The sequence below is a fragment of the Protopterus annectens genome, chromosome 10.part0 (genome assembly GCF_019279795.1).
Source record: "Protopterus annectens isolate FY-2018-M chromosome 10.part0, PAN1.0, whole genome shotgun sequence".
In the NCBI taxonomy this organism is placed as follows: domain Eukaryota; kingdom Metazoa; phylum Chordata; order Ceratodontiformes; family Protopteridae; genus Protopterus; species Protopterus annectens.
The window spans coordinates 724,411,247-724,430,078 of NC_056744.1; the positions used below are offsets into that span (position 1 = coordinate 724,411,247).

Here is an 18,832-nt window from a genome sequence, read left to right on the forward strand (position 1 = left end):
GTCTAAGTTACTGTGAGTGAAAGTTATGCACTCTTTCGTAGTAACAGAATCAGCAGCTAGACATAGTAAAAAAGAAGAAGGGCTGTGACAGTCATTGAACTTCCTGCTTTTGGGGATGTTGATATGATAGGGTAGAGCTACTTCTGAGGAAGTTGTAATGAATTAAAGTTGGGGTAGTAGGGGAATGGGTGCAGGAAATGCTGACAAATTTGACTTTATCCTTTGTTGTTCTATGCTTTGTTGACATATGATGGATTGATTCCCATTAGTTTCAATGATTCCTTGTTAATCTTATTTTTTTTAATTTCTCCAAATCTTTTGGGTTTCTAATACCATGACGGGAATGGATCCCATTCCTAACACAAAGTACGATTAAAGTTCATGAAATTAGTATTGTTTCAATCTTTGATGTCCGCCAAAAGTGCTCTTCGCAGCACCCGCAATGTGCCCAGTAATGACTCCTTTTGCAATTTGTATGGAGTTACATGTATTGGTAACATATCTAAATAAGATTGTAGATTCTTTTTTATGAGACCCATTGCTCGTACTACTATTGGAACTGTCTGGGTATCTTTCTTCCACATTGCTCCCATTTCTGCCTGCAAATCTTGATAGTTTATGACTTTGTGTCTCTTTGTATGCAAGACACTGTAGTCACTGGGTATAGCGATTTCAATGATCAATGCTACTTCTGTCTTTTTTTCATGGACCACTATATCTGGTTTTCTCGCATCTATCTTTTGAACTGTTGTTAATGGGTGATCCCATGTGATATAGACTTCATCATTTTCTATGACACTTTGTGGCTCATGTTTCCAGTGTTTTTCAGCCACTTCATTACCATAATGTTTGCACAATCTCCAATGCAACAGCCTTGCCACATTATTATGCCTTTCAGTATATAATCCTTCTGCCATTAGTATGTCAAAATCAGCAACAAGGTGTGCGACTGTTTCCAATTCTGTTTTACAAAAACTTACATTTGTCTGTTTCTTCCACATGTTCAATGGACTTTGTAAACCAATGTGTACATAGCCCACTATCTTGGGCCACCAATATTAACCTTTCATCTTTTGTTTGGATTCGTCTCTCCATAACCATTTCTGTGTTTGATCCTGATCAACATGAGGTTCTTTCAGAAGTTTTGTATACTTGCAACTATATTTATACATTTTCCACATTTCTTGCCTTCTCGTCTTATCCTTCACCTTTTATTCTTTCTTTTGTTTTAGCACATTCAGTTGCTGTCTGATTTTATCTAGTTCTGATTTGCTTTCCATTCCTGCTTGACGCCGATATGCTTCTGCTAGACTAAGCAGGGAAGTCATCTTAGATTTAGTCACCTCATGTTTCAAAACTTTCACTAAGTTTGGATCTTGTGAGGTCAGCAGATATGTGTGCAGTCCCACGATTGCAGATCTATACATGTAATCAATTTCAAGAGGGTCATACCTCCTTTGGAATGGGGAAATATAGTCTTGGTATGCACTGATTTTTATAAATCACTCTGTGAGCATGAAGCATATTTCTTTTCCTGTCTAATCTGCCCAGCATGTTTTGGGTCCAGTTAATCACTCCAAAACTGCAAGTCAGAACAGGAAGAGCAAATTGGTTTATAGCTTGAATTTTGTTCCTAGATGTCTACGCTGTTTTTAGAATTAATTTAAGTCTTCTAAAATATTCCTTACTTAGTTTTATTCACATTTGTTCATGTTTTATTGTTGATCCTTCATCAATTCCCAAATATTTATACAGCCCCTTCTGCTCAAGTTCTTTTATATCACATTCTTGTCCCAAACGGATGTTTTCTTGGTGCTGCAGTTTTCCTGCTTTAAAGGTTGCTTTTGCACATTTATCAAGACCAGATGACATTCGTATGTCATCTGATGTGAGGTCTTTAGACTTTGTTATTTTCTAGGAGCCAGATTATAGCCATGGCCTAATATGTTAAGTAGACAGCTTAAAGGGCTAAGGGCAAGACAGAATAGCAGAGGCGACAAGGAGTCACCCTGGTATATCCCCCTTTGAATTTTTATCCCTGGAATAATAATTTGTCCTTTATCATGGCTTAATTGCAAAATGGTTTGCCACTGTTTCATGGTTGCTATTATATATTTGATCGGTACAGGGTGTATCTTATACATTTTTAAGCACTCTTTTAACCATGAATGTGGGATACTGTCATATGATTTTCTGTAGTCAATCCATGCCATACTTAGATTCTTACTCTTTTTACAGTTCTGCATTATGACTTTATTTAGCAACAGATGATCCTTTTTTCCATATGACATTCTTTTATTACCCTTTTGTTCTGTTACCATGATTGAATTTTCTTCTAAATGACTATAAACTCTGATGGCATCAATTCCGTATATAGTTTATACGTCGTCTGAAGGTAAGATGTTATGTAGTCCTGTTTCGCTGTAATTCTTGCTGAATGGGTTTGGAGCCGATATTTGGCTCCGACTCAGCCTATACTAAAGCTTGAGAGCTTTTTACTGGCTGGAGGCTAGCCCCTATCCCATGGTGCCTCACAGCAATTCCCCAGATCTCGTTTGCCACAAAAGCTTTGAGGTTGTGTCTTACTGACTCTGCTAAGTAAAACGATTTTTTACTTATTTAGTCCTTTTCTACCCCCTTTTTCTATCTTATATATATATCTTAATAGTTTCTTCTGTATTGTGCGTCTGTTTTTTGAAAGTTTCAAATCCTGTTCCCCCCCTTAGGACTGTACGGCCCGTTTAAATTAGAGGGCCGTAGTGCCAGTTTAAGTTAGTGGGCCTGTCCTCCCTCTGTGTGTGTAAATGTTATAAAAAAAAAAACTTTTCTTCTTCTTTACACTTTTATTTTTTAGTGTTTAACTATGTCTAAAGATAAAGATAAGGATCACAAGGATCATCGCCCTTCGAGCTTCAAAAAATGCGACAGGTGTGCTCAGAAAATGTCTCTTACAGACAGCCACACCAGTTGCGTATATTGTCTGGGTGAAGCCCATTTACAGGAACCTTGCACCTTCTGTCACTGTTTTAGTACAAGAGTGTTAAACGAAAGGAAGAGAAAGCTCATGACCATTTCCTTCCCGGAACAGCTGGAACTTGGTCAGGCAGCTCAAAAATCATTGACCCCGACTTTGGAGCTGACCAAAAAGTCTAAAGCATCGGAACCAAGGAGTTCCGGTTCCGACTCTGCTTCATCTTCGGTGCAATCCATTCCATCGGTTCCAAGACAGTCTTCAGTACCGAAGATTTTGCCCGACATCGAGACTGTATCTCCTATTTTGGAGAGAAGGAGGTCTCCTTCAGTCTCTACCAGATCCTCCAGGACCCTATCCGATGAGGCATTTGAGAGGGTGGCGAAGAGGTTTCTTTTGGATCCAGCTCTGGCTAGAAAATTGACCCCTCCAGATCTAAAGGTCTCGGAGCCGTCCCCCATACCGATCACTGTTCCTCCACCTATTGCTTCGCTCTTGGAGCCTATTACATCAGGTTCCTCTGTCTTCGACTCCAGGGATTCAGCCTGTTTCCATGGAGCCAATTACCCTATCCTCAATGGCTCAGTCTGGAGCCGAGGATTCTGGGAGCCAATGCTCTCATGTCGACTCCGAGGGGGACAGTCACCCTGAGTTCTTTTCGGAACTGGCCCTCCCTCTCGGAGCCTCGGCTCGACTCAGCTCGACTCCCACTTCTGCTTCGGAAACATTCCCTCTTGCTAGGAGTCGACCATCCGCCCCCTCGGAGCAGAGGTCTTCTTCGGAGCAGGGAGGAAAGGCTTTAGAAGCTATAGAGAAGGCTTTATCCTCTGCCAAAGCCATTCCTTTGGAGCCTGTGTCCCACCAGCAGCAGGCAGCAACCTCTTCCTCCCCTGCCACCCCCCCCCACAGCATAGGGAATCAGAGGCCCAAGTACCCTCATTGGAGGCGCACCCACGTCTGAGACCTTCCCAGATTATCCCACTGGAGAGCTCCCTCGGAAGAGGTTATGTAAGAGGAAACATGTCGACTCCTCTGAATCTGTCACATCAGACACTGATTTAGAGGAATTAGAAGGGTCCCCTAGATCTCCCTCTGAGGATGTCTCCTTCTCTGACATCCTAGAAATCCTTAGACAGAGGGGTGATTGGAAGACCTCTAACGCTACTGAGGATGAATCAGTGTATCTTGAGACCTTTGGCTCCCGACCTTCCACCTCTTGGGTGACACTGCTTTATTACTAACTTTTGGGAGTCATTTCGTGGAAAGCATGGACCTCTCCAGATTCAGTGGAAGCCATCCTGAAGAAGCCAAACAAATTTATGACAGCACCTGAGGACAAGTCTTTCCTTAGCAAGGGAGTTCCAGTTGATTCAATGGTGGTAGCAGCGGCCACCAAGAAGGAAATATCTGAGACGTCTTCAAATATCCATCTGCCTAACAAGGAGTCCAGGACGATGGATAGGTACGGGAAGCATACTTTTTCTTCAGCGGCATTTACACTAAGATCGCTGAATTACCTGACTCCTTTCACTCATCTTCAGAGGGATCTCCCTGAAAGAGTTAGGAGATACCCTCCAGGGTTCAGTAGCTCCGGGTTCCATGGAGAAGGTTTCCACGCAGCTCTCCACCCTTACTTCCATAGCTAACTCCTCCATGAGGCTGATCTCCTATGCAGCAGATGGAGCGAGCAGGGCAGCCGCAGCAGGAATATCCCTCAGGAAACATTTGTGGGTGCGTCTTTGTAATTTTACGGAATCCTTCAAGTCTTCCTTTACTAACGTTCCCTTTGATGGTTCATCTCTTTTTGGACCCCAAGTGAAAGAGGCTTTGACTAGGTGCGAGCAGGAAGGAAAAACCTTGTCTGCCATTGGTGTCCTTTTCTGTCTCCCGTCCAGACCCTATCCCAAGGGTAATACAGGAGAGAAAATGTGGTTCCACAAATCCCAAAAAGGTTTTCCTCAGGCACAAGGTCAACCCTCCCCCAGGGGCAGAGGGGGAGGATATAATGGAAGACGCCGCCCTCGCGGCTGAGGAGGTCTGCAACATCAGGGAGACAGAGAAGCTTTCTCTGATCGTCCCTTCCGTCTACCCTGAATGGTTGCCTGACTGTCCATTTCTGGAGGCAGTCAGGGGTCGTATATCGCTGTACCCAAGCACCTGGCTAACTATCGCTCAAGATCATTGGGTACACACAGTAATATCCAGAGGTTACCTGATTCCCTTTATTTCTGAGCCCCCAACAAACCGGTCTCTTCCAGACGTACCACCCATCCAACTAGACCGTGCAACATCAGAGGTCATCTCGTTGCTGCAAAAAAGAGTCATCCAAGAAGTCCCCGCAGAGCACGTAGGATCCAGAAATTACTCTCGATTCTTTTTAGTTTCAAAAAAGACAGGGGACTGGAGATCAATTCTAGATCTCAGCAGGCTCAACAAGCATATAAGAAAATCAAAGATGTTCATCGTGTTACACTGCTGCAGTTATTACACTTGGCTTTATCGGGAAAGACAACTGGATGTGCTCAATCGATCTCCAGGATGTGTACTACCACATCAAAATGGACAGGCGCTCCAGGAGACACTTGCGCTTCCAGCTGGGAGCCAGCCATTTTCAGTTCATAACACTGCCCTTTGGCCTCACTACAGCCCCCAGAGTGTTTACCAAATGCATGGCAGTGGTAACGGCTCACCTGAGATGTCAAGGATTCCAGGTGTTTCTGTACCTTCACGACTGGCTCCTCACGGCTACCACCAAGCATCCACTCATAAGGACCAGGGATGGGACTCTGTCCTTGTGCGCCAGTCTAGGCATCACTGTCAACTTGCAAAAGTCAGTCTTATTTCCCTCACAGCATATTGTATATGTAGGCTCAGAAATAGACACAGCCACCATGTCAGTAAAGCTAACACAGGAAAGAGTTGGAATCTATACACAGTCAGATCAGATCCTTATTAAACAGAGTCCAAGCCAGAGTAGTCCTTCAAGTCCTAGGACTATGGCTTCCGCCATCTTATTAGTTCCTCTTGCTCATCTACATATGAGGATTCTTCAATGGATGTTGTTTGCACAATGGTCGATGCAAGACCTTCCATTGTCTCACCAGATATTAATAACAAATGCATGCAAAAGGGATCTGACATGGAGGTTACACATGAAACAGCTTGTCATAGGTCGTCCACTTGTTCCTCCTCAAGAGAAAGCAGTTTTGACCACGGATGCTTCCCAGATGGGGGGGGGGGGCATTATCTGGGAAAAACAGTCCAAGGTACTTGGCAAAACCACAAGAACCACTTGCAAATCAGTGTTCTGGAGATGAGAGTGGTGCTATATACGTTGCAAGCACTTCACAGCTCCCTTCCCACTGAAATGATTGCGATTCAGACAGACAACATGTCTATCGTGTGGTACCTAAACAAACAAGGGGGAACCAAGTCTTACCCGCTTTGCAGAGAGGTCTTAAGAGTTTGGAAATGGGCAATGGATACTCAACGCTTCCTGATAGCAACTCATATCCCAGGGAAATCCAACGTAATAGCAGACAAACTCAGCCGAGCAATTCTGATGCCTCACGAGTGGTCCCTGAATCCAATGGTTGCAAAAGAGACCTTTCACAAATGGGGCCAGCCTTGCTGCGATCTGTTTGCCACTCACCTGAACACCAAATGCAGCAGCTACTTTGCCCTCATTCCCCATCCGGGGATGTCACTCAGGGATGCTCTAGTTCACGATTGGCCCCCGGGACTTCTCTATGCCTTTCCTCCCTTTCCACTCATACCCAAAGTAATACAGAAAGCAAGACAGTTGAGGAGTTCCTTGATTCTCATTGCTCCTTACTGGCCTCGACAAGTTTGGTTTCCTTTCCTGTGGCCCTACCTTTTGGAGGAACCATGGATTTTGGATCCATCTCCAGATCTCCTGATTCATCAATCGGGACAGTTCCACTCCTCCATTCACACCCTCAAATTGACAGCATGGCTGCTCCAATTCCACGTATAGCCAGGTGCATTCCCTTATCCCCAACGGTCAAACACATCCTAATTTCATCCCATAAACCTTCCACTCAGTAACTATATTCTAGCAAATGGAAAAGGTTTTCCCTTTGGGCTACGAACCGGGGCTTAGATCCATATACAGCTCCTTTAGAATCCATTTTATCCTTCCCAACAACAATTTTTCATGAAGGAGCAGCAGCTGCTACAGTTAGAGTTCAATTAGCTGCCATTTCCAATTTCCATTTTGGTTTTATGGGAAATCCAATCATGCAACACTCCCTCTGTAAAACCTTCTTAAAAGGAGTTCTTCTTCTTAGGCCCCCAATAAAACAACCTTTAGAACCCTGGAACTTAAATTTAGTCCTCTCATCTTTGATGTCTGTACCCTTTGAACCATCCTCGTCGTCAGACTTAAAATTGTTATCATGGAAAACCCTTTTCTTGGTAGCTATAACATCAGCTAGGAGAGTCTCGGAACTTCAAGCCCTAACTATTCGACCTCCTTACATTATCTTTCACAAGGATAGAGTCTCTCTTAGGACAAACCCTTCTTTCTTCCTAAGGTATGCTCAGAACACAACCTGAATACTACCATTGAGCTATCTGTTTTTTTCCAAATCACTCTAATAAATCAGAGTATAGACTTCACAAGCTAGATGTCCACAGGATGCTCAGATTCTGTATACACAGGACCAAAGAATTCAGGAAATCTGATCAACTTTTTGTTTCCTTTTCTGAGAAAAGGAAAAGCTTACCTGTTTCAAAAATTACTCTTTCAAAATGGCTTCAGATTGCATATCCTTTGCTCATCAACAAGCTGGTAGACAATTACCGTTAAAAGCTAAAGGTCACTCTACTAGGGCTGTAGCTACTTCATGCGCCTTTAGATCTAGGCTCCCAATTGATACTATTTGTGCAGCAGCTACTTGGGCAAGACCACGTACATTTGTCACTCATTACAAATTGGATTTGGCCTCCCGGGACAGGTCATCCTTTGGGTCCACTGTGCTGAAGAGTCTCTTCGCTTGAGCCACCCGGGGTAAAGGTGCTAGGGACGCTGTCCCATCCGGCAAGAATTACAGTGAGATAGGACCACATAACATAAAGAAGTTATGTACTTACCATAACATTCCATGTTTGTAGTCCATCTCGCCTGTATTCTTGCGTCCCTCCCTCCAACCCCCATCCTGTTTCTGGGGGACCTAGTGGACCTCTTTTTGGGGCTGCCTGACTTTGCTCTTTAGTGTCCACCTGGAATGGATTATGTTTCTAATCCCTTGCTGTATTTTTACAGCTTCTTTCTTATTATTATTACCTAATAGGTATTTATTACTTTTTTGCAAACTAGATCTGGGGAATTGCCGTGAGGCACTATGGGATAGGGGCTAGCCTCAAGCCAGTAAAACGCTCTCGAGCTTTAGTATAGGCCGAGTTGGAGCCAAATATCAGCTCCGAACCCATCCAAAAAGAATATAGGCGAGATGGACTACAAACATGGAATGTTATGATAAGTACATAACTTCTTTTTATTGGTCTACAATTTGTAGGGTAACTTGCAGGTTCACTCTTAAGTAGGAGCATTGTTTTTCCTGTTGTTAACCAGGTTGACATCTGTTCAGAGTGCACATAAATAGTTCTTACTCATGGCTAAGTCTTCATGCAGAGGTGTTAATACTTTTAGCCAGAAGTTAGGTACTGTATCTGGGCCTGGTGTTTTCCAATTGGAGGATTTTCTTAATTTTATCTCAGTCTCTCTGGCCCTTACCTCATCCCATTTCATATCCTTTACCTTTGACCTTCTTATTCTTTTACTTCTTCTATCCATTTAGCATCTTTGTTATGTTCCACAGGATCTTCATAGATATTTCTCCAAAATGTACCTATTTCTTCTGTTTTGGGTGGTCTTTAAATTCCTTTTACCCTGTTTCCCAATTCTCTATAGAAATTTTTAGGGTCATCAATAAATTGCATATTTTGTACTTTTCCTTTATATTTATCTGTGTATTTTCTAAGATTTTCTGCCTGTGCTGAGATTTTTAGTTTATTATTTGCAATAATGCAGGATAGATCCTGGTCCGTTATAATACCACACATTGCTTTTAAATTGTCTATCTTTCTGAGCATTTTTGTTGATCTGTTCCCCAACACCCCGCATTGCTTTTATCATGTCCATCTTTGAGTATTTTTGTTGATCTGTTCCCCAATACCGCGCATTGCTTTTATCACTTCTATCTTTCTGTGCATTTTTGTTGATCTGTTCCCTCTTCTGTAATCTTCAAACAGTGACACTTCTTGTTTTAATTACTTTATAGTTTTCTCTGTTTGATACTTCCATGGTAGTATTCGATTTCTCCCCTTCCTACCCTGTATTTTTGTGGCAGAATTTTATCCGTTATTAATTTAGCTGTATAGTAATATATCCTGTTTACTTCTGTTATACTGGCATGGATCTCTATGGACAGTCCTAATTACTGTGTTCATTTGTTTTATCAAACTTCTGACTTTTTGGGTTTTATTGACCTTCTGCAATCTATTTCTTTCATTGATCTTAATATGTCTATCTACCTCTATTAAATCAAGCAGCTCTTTTCTTAGCTCGTTTTCTTCTAAACTAAGGGCACATTCTCTGTTCTCCATTTGCTGCGGGCATTCTATAGAGAGTTTTATAGCATCTTCCTGTGGAACATTCTCTTCAACTACATCCTGTGTCATCTGTTGCTGTGTCATATGGGAACTCACTGGCTTATCACTCTCAACATTGACTGTGTCAGATTTGGCTCAGTTTTCTGTTCCTTCCCTTGCTGTCCAGCTTCAAATGAACATTTCTACTGGTTTCCTCTGGAAGGGTCCAAAATATCTTCATACGGCAACTGTCCAGTTGCTTCCCGTTCCATTGGTTTTTCCTTAATTTGGATGTCTGTTGCTCTATCCTGCTGTGGTGCTTCCTGAGTTAGACTTTCTACACTGAGTCCTTTACTTTGCAGGTACTCCTTAACCTCAGTTTCTATTTCTTTAACTTCTCCATTACTAATCTTCTTTTCTACTTTTCTTCTTTGTCTTATTTTTTGTATTGTAAAGTTTTCCATGTCGGGATTCCGTTGCATGTATTTGTCTTCAGATATCTTTAGTGCTGCTTTTTCTCTTGATTAATTTTGCTTTCTCGTTTGCATAAATATTACACCATATTAAATCTCTTTCTTTCCTATGTCCATATTCTTCAGATGTCTCCTGATCTTCCTATTTCGTCTTACTTTGGGGACTTATTCCATCATGCTGTGATGTAACCTGTGTTAGACCTTCTACACCAAATCCTTCACTTTGCAGGCATTCCATAATTTATGCTTCTATTTTTTTTTTTTTTTTTTAAAACAAGTTTATTGTTTTAACATATAAGAGAAATATCATAACAATTTTATACAAATAATTAAAAATAGGTATTATTATAATATTCAACAAAACAACTAAAGTATTTACAAAGACATCCACTACAATCAGATCAATTAATTAAACTAAAATACTGTGCTATTGAAATTAGAATTTTTTTAACAAATTTTGTAAATTATCCCATACAATAAAATGTGATGTTTTTCTAGTTGTTCTCATTCTAATTGTGCTTATTTCCATATGACACATTATATTCATAACATTTTTAAATTCATTGAACGAAGGAGGTGTATCTGAAATCCAATTTCTAGTTATTATTTTCCTAGCCACTGCTAGGATAGACCATAACAAGGGAAGCTTAATCTTTTAACACATTGAGGTACAGGTGTGTTGAATAATATAAGAGACTTAGAAATAATGAAATTGTCTGTAAAAGAGCCTGCAAAAATTCATTAATTGACTTCCAGTATTCTTTCAACTTCATACAGTCATAAAACATATGAGCCCAGTCAGCATTAATTTCTACATTACATCTCTTACATAGATTATCTTTATTATTAATTTTATTCATCATCAAAGGTGTATAAAAAGATCTATGTAAAAATTTCCATGTATAAAGTCTCCAGACAATGGAAGATGTAGTTCTATAAGCAGATTCCAATATATATTGTTTATCTTGTTGAGTTGGTGGGTCCCCATTAATAGAGGTGAAATAATTCCAGTAAGAATCTACATTGTAAAAAGTTTCTTGTCTGATAATTTTATGTATATATGAAAGTTTACCTTTATCCGAAACTTTATGCTGTAAATTTATTATCAAGTAATCAATCAGTTATGCTTCTATTTTTTTTAACTTCTATTTTACTGATCTTCTTTTCTACATTTCCTTTTTGTGATATTATTTTTTATTGTGAAATTTTCCATATCTAGATGCCTTTGCCTGTATTTCTCTTCAGATATCTTTGTGGCTGCCTTTTTTGTATTGATTAATTTGGCTTTTGACTTTGCATAAATTTTGCACCATATCAAATCTCTTATTTCTTTCCCATGTCCGTTTTTTTTTTTTTATACATTTAAAAAAATCTCTAGGTTTTGTTGTTTTTATTTTCACACTTCCTCAGATACTTCTTTTTCTAAACAGATCAAAGTGTCTTGGTCTACATAATGTTTTTCACAAATCTGTTATATTAATGAACACAAATTTTTATTTGAGACTTCTGACAAGTTTTTTCTTGTGGAAGTATTTTCTTTCCTCTTAATCTTTTTGTATATCTTGTGTCTGGAAATTCTGGGTTTTTTTCATAATAGTAACAGTACATCATTTCTTTCTTATCTCCAAAAGTCCACTCTATTGTCTTAATGGCTCTTCTTTGGCCCATCAGTTTTTGTGATTTTTGTGGACTGCTACTTCTTTCTGCAACGGGGGGGGGGGGGGGGGGTTCCTCACCCATACACCCCTCCTGCTCAAGTTCTTTTATATCACATTCTTGTCCAAAACTGATGTTTTCTTGGTGCTGCAGTTTTCCTGCTTTGCACATTTATCAAGATCAAATGACATTCTTATGTTGTCTGAAAAAGTTTTGAGTACTTGCAGTTGTGCTTTCAGTTCCTCATCTGATGAGCTACACAATTTTAAATCATCGACAACGAGAAGATGTGAGGTCTTTACACTTTGTTTTCTAGGAGCCAGATTATAGCCTTGGCCTAATCTGTTGAGTAGACCGTTTAAAGGGTTAAGAGCAAGACAGAATAGCAGCGATGACAGGGAGTCACTCTACAATCTTACTGTATATATGACCAAAGTTATAAAAGTAAAATGTGCACTTCAGCTTCAGTGAAATAAAAGTGCATTCACATTTCAAGATTTGTATCATATTCCTGCTGCAGAAATGATATTCTATTCATCAGAACAGTTGGTTCTCTAGTACTATTTAGAGTGAGTAAATGCAGTATGTATATTGTTTTACTAGACCTGTCACATTTTAATAGATTCTGCTGACTTACTTCTAGGTCATTTGGAACAACCATGAATTCAGAATGGATTGCACAGTACTCAACTCATTTCTTCTGCTTTTAAAGATGAGGTAAGTATGGCATTAGATCAGACATATCTGCTTAGCTTTGATGTATTATAAATATCTATACTACTAACATTTGTGAGGCTGAACAAAATTTTGTTTGCAACTACACTTTATGTTGATGCGTAGATGTTTTTTGAAAATACCATTAAACCCGTAGCTTTTCTCAGGTCATACTGAAGACCTCCACCTTCTTTATAAACATTCAGATGTGCATGCTTTTTTTGTGTGTGTGTGTGTGTGTGTGTGTGTGTGTGTGTGTGTGTGTGTGTGTGTGTGTGTGTGTGTGTGTGTATTTGTACATTTATATTAGGACCAGAGGCTGTATATAGTCTATACTAAAGGGAGCTGGAAGAGATTATCTCATGACTGGTAAACTCATAAGAGAAATATGGGTATACAACTCTACCCCCTCTCTTGAAATACAGATTACAGTCAAGTCCCGCCCCTGGATACCACATATTTAGTCTGTGTTGACTTGTTTCCATTTTAACAGTCAGATTTTCCTCCTCAAAATTTTGTAAGAATTTAATGCAATTTGAGGGATAAAAACAACAGTGCAAGATATGGGAAATTGATATTTTTTTAAGTTAAACTAGTAGTCATTTTGTAGATATTTGAATAATGAACAGCTTCTGCCCTCACTTTACCTGTTTGCCAGTTCCTTGTGTTTAACAGTTTTATTATTGTTATAATAAATAAGAAAAACATAACCCGTGATGTTCATTATATTGATCACTGCTGCAGTAGTCTTAGCTATATGGGTTATATATTGCCAAGGATATAGCAGCTGGCCAGATTCCAAAGCTTCAGGGTACCCTCCACATGTCCGAACTGTCAGGCAGCTTGAGTTGAGCTGACTGAAGGACAAGTCTGAAGACAAAACACTGTAGCCGAAGAGTACTCTCCTCTTTGGCTTTCGAGGACTGATGGTCTGCTTGTACTTTTCTTAGCTGTGCAGATAAGTTCTCTTTGGTGAAAACAAAATCCATTTTCTTAATTATTTTGATGTTTTATTTCTTTCTTCTTCAAGAAAGTTATTTTAAATCTAGGAGTGTTGTGTTTTAAGAGACTGCCTCGAGACTGTAATGTACTTTTAAACAGAGCAGTCGCTTTTTCTGTTAGTTTCAAAGTGGTGCAAAGTAACTGAAAACATTTTTTCTTTAGAGAAATTGTGTATTTTATTTTTGGGGGACTAGCATAGTCTTTTAAAGTGCTTATACTGAGTTTTTCTGTCAAAAATGTAACTTTTGTGGACTGTTAGTGTTTACTTGCAATTATTTCTTGTCCTCCTGGGAAAGAGGCACTATTTTAGGCTTGACTATGAAATGTATTATCGGTCCTAAGATCAGTCCATCTTTCAGCTACAAAAAGAAAGATAAACAAACCACCTTTGCCATCACAGCAAGTTAGCAGTTTGCCTCAGCTGCTTGTGGGTGACTTTGCTGTGGTCATTTGTTGTACCTCAGACCACTCGTCTTTTACCTTCAGATCCCTGTGGTGTAGCACTTATAGCCACTATGGACCAGGATTAGCCACTTCCTCGGTGGCTGTGGGAGTCCCCTCAGTGGACAGGAGAGAGACATTCTTGCCGGTCCTGGGAGAGAAAACAGGGAAGATTTCCCTTTTGTTAGAATACTGTGCTCATCCCTGCTGCTTCCATTCATAACACAGTTGGCCCCAATTTTTTTCTGCCAAAAAGAAACAGAAAATCAAGCATGTAGCTACTCCTCCTGAATTTCCTTTGGATAGGAGTAGTGTACTGGCTCTTGCACAGGGTTTTGATCTTTCTTGTGAAGTAGTTACTGGTAAAAGAAAGAGGGATTCTTCTTTTCCTGAAGAGATTCAAGAGTTTGAATCTGCGCTAGAAGAATATTTGGTGGGAGAACACTGAGGTTTCTCAGTCCCTCAGAAAATACTATGAGTTGTTAGAGAAAGATTTCCCAGGACCTACACCCGTTTCTGCTGATGTCCTTCTTTTCCCATGTTGCAGTATTCATAACATGAGGGATTCCCCACCTAGGTGACCCGAATGTCTGGCCAGTATACCAAAAACTTTGCACATAGGATGCGGCTGATGTAGGCCATAAAAATGATGTCTGCACGTACCATCCTCAGAACATCTCTGCTGCCAGTCTGAACGCCAGCTTCTACCATTCGTCTGATCACCAAAGTTTGTCTACTTTCAGATAAGTGCCCCGTTGTGGAAAGTTTATTTGTACTTTTGTTGCTGCATGTTTGTCTTAGGTTAATGTCATCCAAGAAGGGCAAGTGACACGGTGGAAGACAGATTGCACACAGACAGTCACGAGCAGTGTCTTTTCTTCCTGGGGTTTGCTCACAACTACAAGGCCTACACCATTTGTCAGTTGTTTGTTCCTAAGACACACTGCAGTCATCTTTCGGCCCTTAATATTTATCTAGAGAACCAGAGGTTAAAGTGATTAGCGCTGGCTATTGAAGGTGCCTCGGGTCTGTCAGGTGAGCCTCTGAAGAAGAAAGTGAAAAAGCTAAGGCCTGAATCTTTGGTTGCGCCTCTGATTCTGGACATCCCTCTCGAGGCCAGTGAAGTCCCAGAGGGCCATACAGTATCTGACTCTCTTCCCTAGGTGGGAAATAATTGAGAAGCCATTAGAGAGAATTCCTTAAGCACATCCGCAGAGGCATCACACTACCTCACAATACCTCTCCTGTCTTAATGATAGAGGATTTGCTGACTGTGCTGGAGCTTAGGTCTACGTCTTCCCAACCTTTTCAGCCTAGGACAGATCCTCCACAGAAGAAGAAACAAAAACTTCTTTTCCCTTCACAGGATCCTTCCCCAGATTGTCAAGCCTTTTCTCAGGGAATCCTAAGTGCCTTTTTAGCACATGGGCTCTCCTCTACTCAGCCACCTACTCCTGTATCACCTCCAACTCCTTTACTTAGGAGTACTACTGTGGAACAAGAGGCCTTTGAAAAAGAGGGTTCATCTTCAGATGAGTCTCTGGCCTACTCCACACAGATTGACTACCCCCTGGGTTATGGTTCCCCTGAGGTTGGCTGTAATGGTAGGGACTACCTGAGGAAGATATTTCCTTTGGTGGGACTATTTCAAAGATAAGGCAGTTTTTCAAGTGGGAAAGTTCACAGGTTTCAGAAGTACAAAACAGGTACTATGACCTCTTACAGATGGTCTCCTTCACCTTCTGCTATCCCAACTGTGTTACCAGCCTTTCAGGATGCTTTCCTTTCACCATCCAAAACCCTGATTCTCAACCTCCTGTGGCCAAAAGGCTAGACAGGTTTTATAAAGTCCATGAGGACAGTAAGTTTCTGTTCAGAAGCCTCCTGCAGACTCTACTGTAATTTCAGTCTCTGCAGATAAAGCTTCTAGGCTGCTACCTTCCACTACCCTATTGCCCTCACATAAGGACAGTACAATGATGGAGAGACTTGGAAAAAAGGTCCATACCTCTTCCATTCTGGCTTTTAGGGCCATTAATTATCAGACACTTATGTCTATGTATGTACTGGCTCTGCTTTCTCAGGCATTAATTATCAGACACATATGTCTAAGTGTGTACTGGCTGTACTTTCTCAGGTTTCTAAATTGTTTACAGATCTACTGGATTCAGCAGTCAAGTCCCAACTCTCTTCAATCCTGATGCTTTCTTTCCAAGGTACCAGACACTCAATTAAATGTTGTTATGATGCTACAGAGGTCTCTGGAAGATCAGCAGTATCTGGCTCTGTCCTAGGAGACACTACTGGATAAGGCTGCAGCCTTTGCCTGAGGATTTCAAGGCAGAAATAATGGATGCACCCCTGGACAACTCTGCTCTTTTTGGTGAAAATGCTGCTGCCATCTTCAAAACACTTCAAGAGAAAGGGAAAGAACTCCAGGAACTGAAACATATTCTTTTCTCTCCAGTTTCAAAATGTCACAGAAATTAGCCTTCCAAGCCTAACTTTATAAGGACAAGAACCCCAGGTTCTTCTTAGCGTCACAAAAAGAGCTCACGCAAACATACTCCAGCTAGGTCTCAGCCAACTTCCACCCATAAGATCCCCTTTCCAGACAAGCCAGGTAGTCTGTGTCTACCTGGCCATACTCACAAAAATCCCTCTCCCCCAGTGCCTTCCTCATTTCCTGTCTACCTGGACAACCATTACCACAGACAAATGGGTCCTGTTCATTGTCCAAAATGTTTATTTCATTACTTGGAAATCCATTCCTCCCTTCATGGGCATCTTACAACCTCCAAGGGACTAGATCCATCTCTTGCCACACAATATTCAAGACTTGATCTCACAGGGGACCATTCAAGACGTTCCCTCCATGGGAAGAGGAAAAGACTTCTATTCTAGGATGCTGTTAGTCCCCAGGAAAGATGGTCTTGAAGACCAATTTCAGATTTGTCTCAGCTCATTCTTTTCCTACAAGTTCCCACCTTCAGAATGCTCACACTACAATCTCTATTTCCTCTCTTGTTCCCTCAGGCTTTTCTGGTTTCCCCTAGACATCAAGAATGCATACCTTCATATTCCCATTCACCCTCTATTTAGGAAATTCTTACGGTTTCCCTGTTGCTTCCTCTCATTTTCAGTTTTGTGCTTTGCCTTTTGGGCACTCTACTGCTCCAAGGGTATTCACAAAGTATTTGGCTCCTGTCATGGCCTTCTGCAGACTACAGTGGATTCTCATCTACCCTTACCTGGACAACTTCCTTATCCAAGCAAAACATCCAGATGTCCTGTACCAGAACCTTCAAGCCACCATCTCCTTGCTCCTAAGTCTAGGATTCACTATCAACTACAACAAGTCTTCACTAACCCCTTCTCAGGATCAGATCTTCCTGGGCAGCAGGTTAAGGGCATACCTTATGATGGCCTTTATGTCTTTGCAAAAATGCAAACTCCATTGTCCTTCTTACAACAGTTGCTTCATCTTACCTCTTTGACAGCCAGAGAGTTCCTCAGGATGTTAGGGTTCATAGCTTCTGTTATATCAGTGCTGCCCCTAGCCAGACTTCACATCTGAAAGTTCCAGTGGTACTTCAAAACACTTTGGTCTCAGCATGCTCATCCTCTTGAGTTTGTTTTTCCACTTCTTCCATACCTGAAAAAGGAATTGCATTGGTGGATTCAACAAATATCACAGAATCCATAACTTCCCATTCAGCCAAGAGACCCCATTCAAGAGTGGTTTGCAGATGCCTTAGACTTGGGTTCAGGAGCAACTTTGGAGAACTTAAAGGTCCAAGGTCTATGGTCTCCTTCAGTAAGAAGGCAACACATCAACATCAAGGAGATGAGAGCTTTGATTTTGGCACTTCAAGCCTCCCATTCATCTCTTCAAACAGGCCCCTTGAACCTGTTCACAGACAACACCACAGTTTGGTATGTGAACAAACTGGGCGGGGGGGGGGGCAAAGTCTTACCTTCTCTGCAGCTTAGCTCTACAAGTTTGGGAGATTGCCTTGCAAGCAGAGGTAACTTTGACAGTGGTCTACATCCCCTCAACTCAAAATGTTCTAGCAGACAAACTGAGGAGATCCATGATATAAGCCCACAGATGGATGATCCACATGGACAAGTTTCTGGACATTCTCCACCTGTGAGGTACGCATCAGTTAGATATTTTGGCCTCTCTCTGAACAGACAACTTCCAAAATTTTGTGCCAGAGCTCCACCCCCTCTGGTATGGAAAGTGGACGTCCTTTCATTCTCATTGAAGGGAATGTTTCTCTATGTATTTCTCCCCCCTTCCCACTTATTCTGAAAGTCTTGCTGAAGATTCATCAAGACATCCCAAAATTCTTGCTAGTGACCCCCTTTTAGCCATGGCAGCATTGGTTTCCTCTTCTTCTGCAGTTAGTCAAGGGCAGTCATCACAAGTTACCTAACAGGGTAGATCTTCTCACACAAGACAAGGGATCTCTCAGTCACCCTTATCTAACACCACTAAATTTGACACTGTGGGTGACAGGCTTCTGATTCATTTCAGACACCTTTTCTGTGAGGACTTGCTTCTAGGCCTGCAGGAGGCCAGGAAACCCAGTATCAGGAGATCCTATTTGTCCAAATGGGAGAGGTTCTCCATCTAGAGTCTTAACAAGTGACTAGATCATTTTCAGTGGATATTCCCCTAGTCCTGTCTTACCTGTGTGAGCTGCTAAAGGTTGGAATGGCTTATTCTTCAGTTAAAGCCCATTTATCAGCCATTTCTGCATGTCTGCCTTTATCTCACTCCTTAGTTAAAAGTTAATCTTTTCTTAAAAGGTGTCCTGCACGTTGGATCTCCCAGGAAACCTGTACCTCCTCCCTGGGATTTGAATTTTATTCTGGAAAAACTGACTCAGACACCCTTTGAATCTGCAGCTTCTGCTTCTTTAAAACTATGCACTTGGAAAACTGTTTTACT

The 18,832-nt window shown here is 41.2% G+C and overlaps 1 protein-coding gene across 5 annotated transcripts in view; it reads left to right on the plus strand.

Moving 5' to 3' along the window:
* ATG4C (autophagy related 4C cysteine peptidase) overlaps positions 1-18,832 on the plus strand; it is a 1,631,044-nt gene that overhangs the window by 299,735 nt on the left and 1,312,477 nt on the right. For all 5 annotated transcript variants that reach the window (XM_044085551.1, XM_044085548.1, XM_044085549.1 and 2 more), the window contains one exon: positions 12,359-12,432. The gene's annotated coding sequence lies outside the window, so the exon portion shown is untranslated. The remainder of the gene's footprint in view (positions 1-12,358; positions 12,433-18,832) is intronic.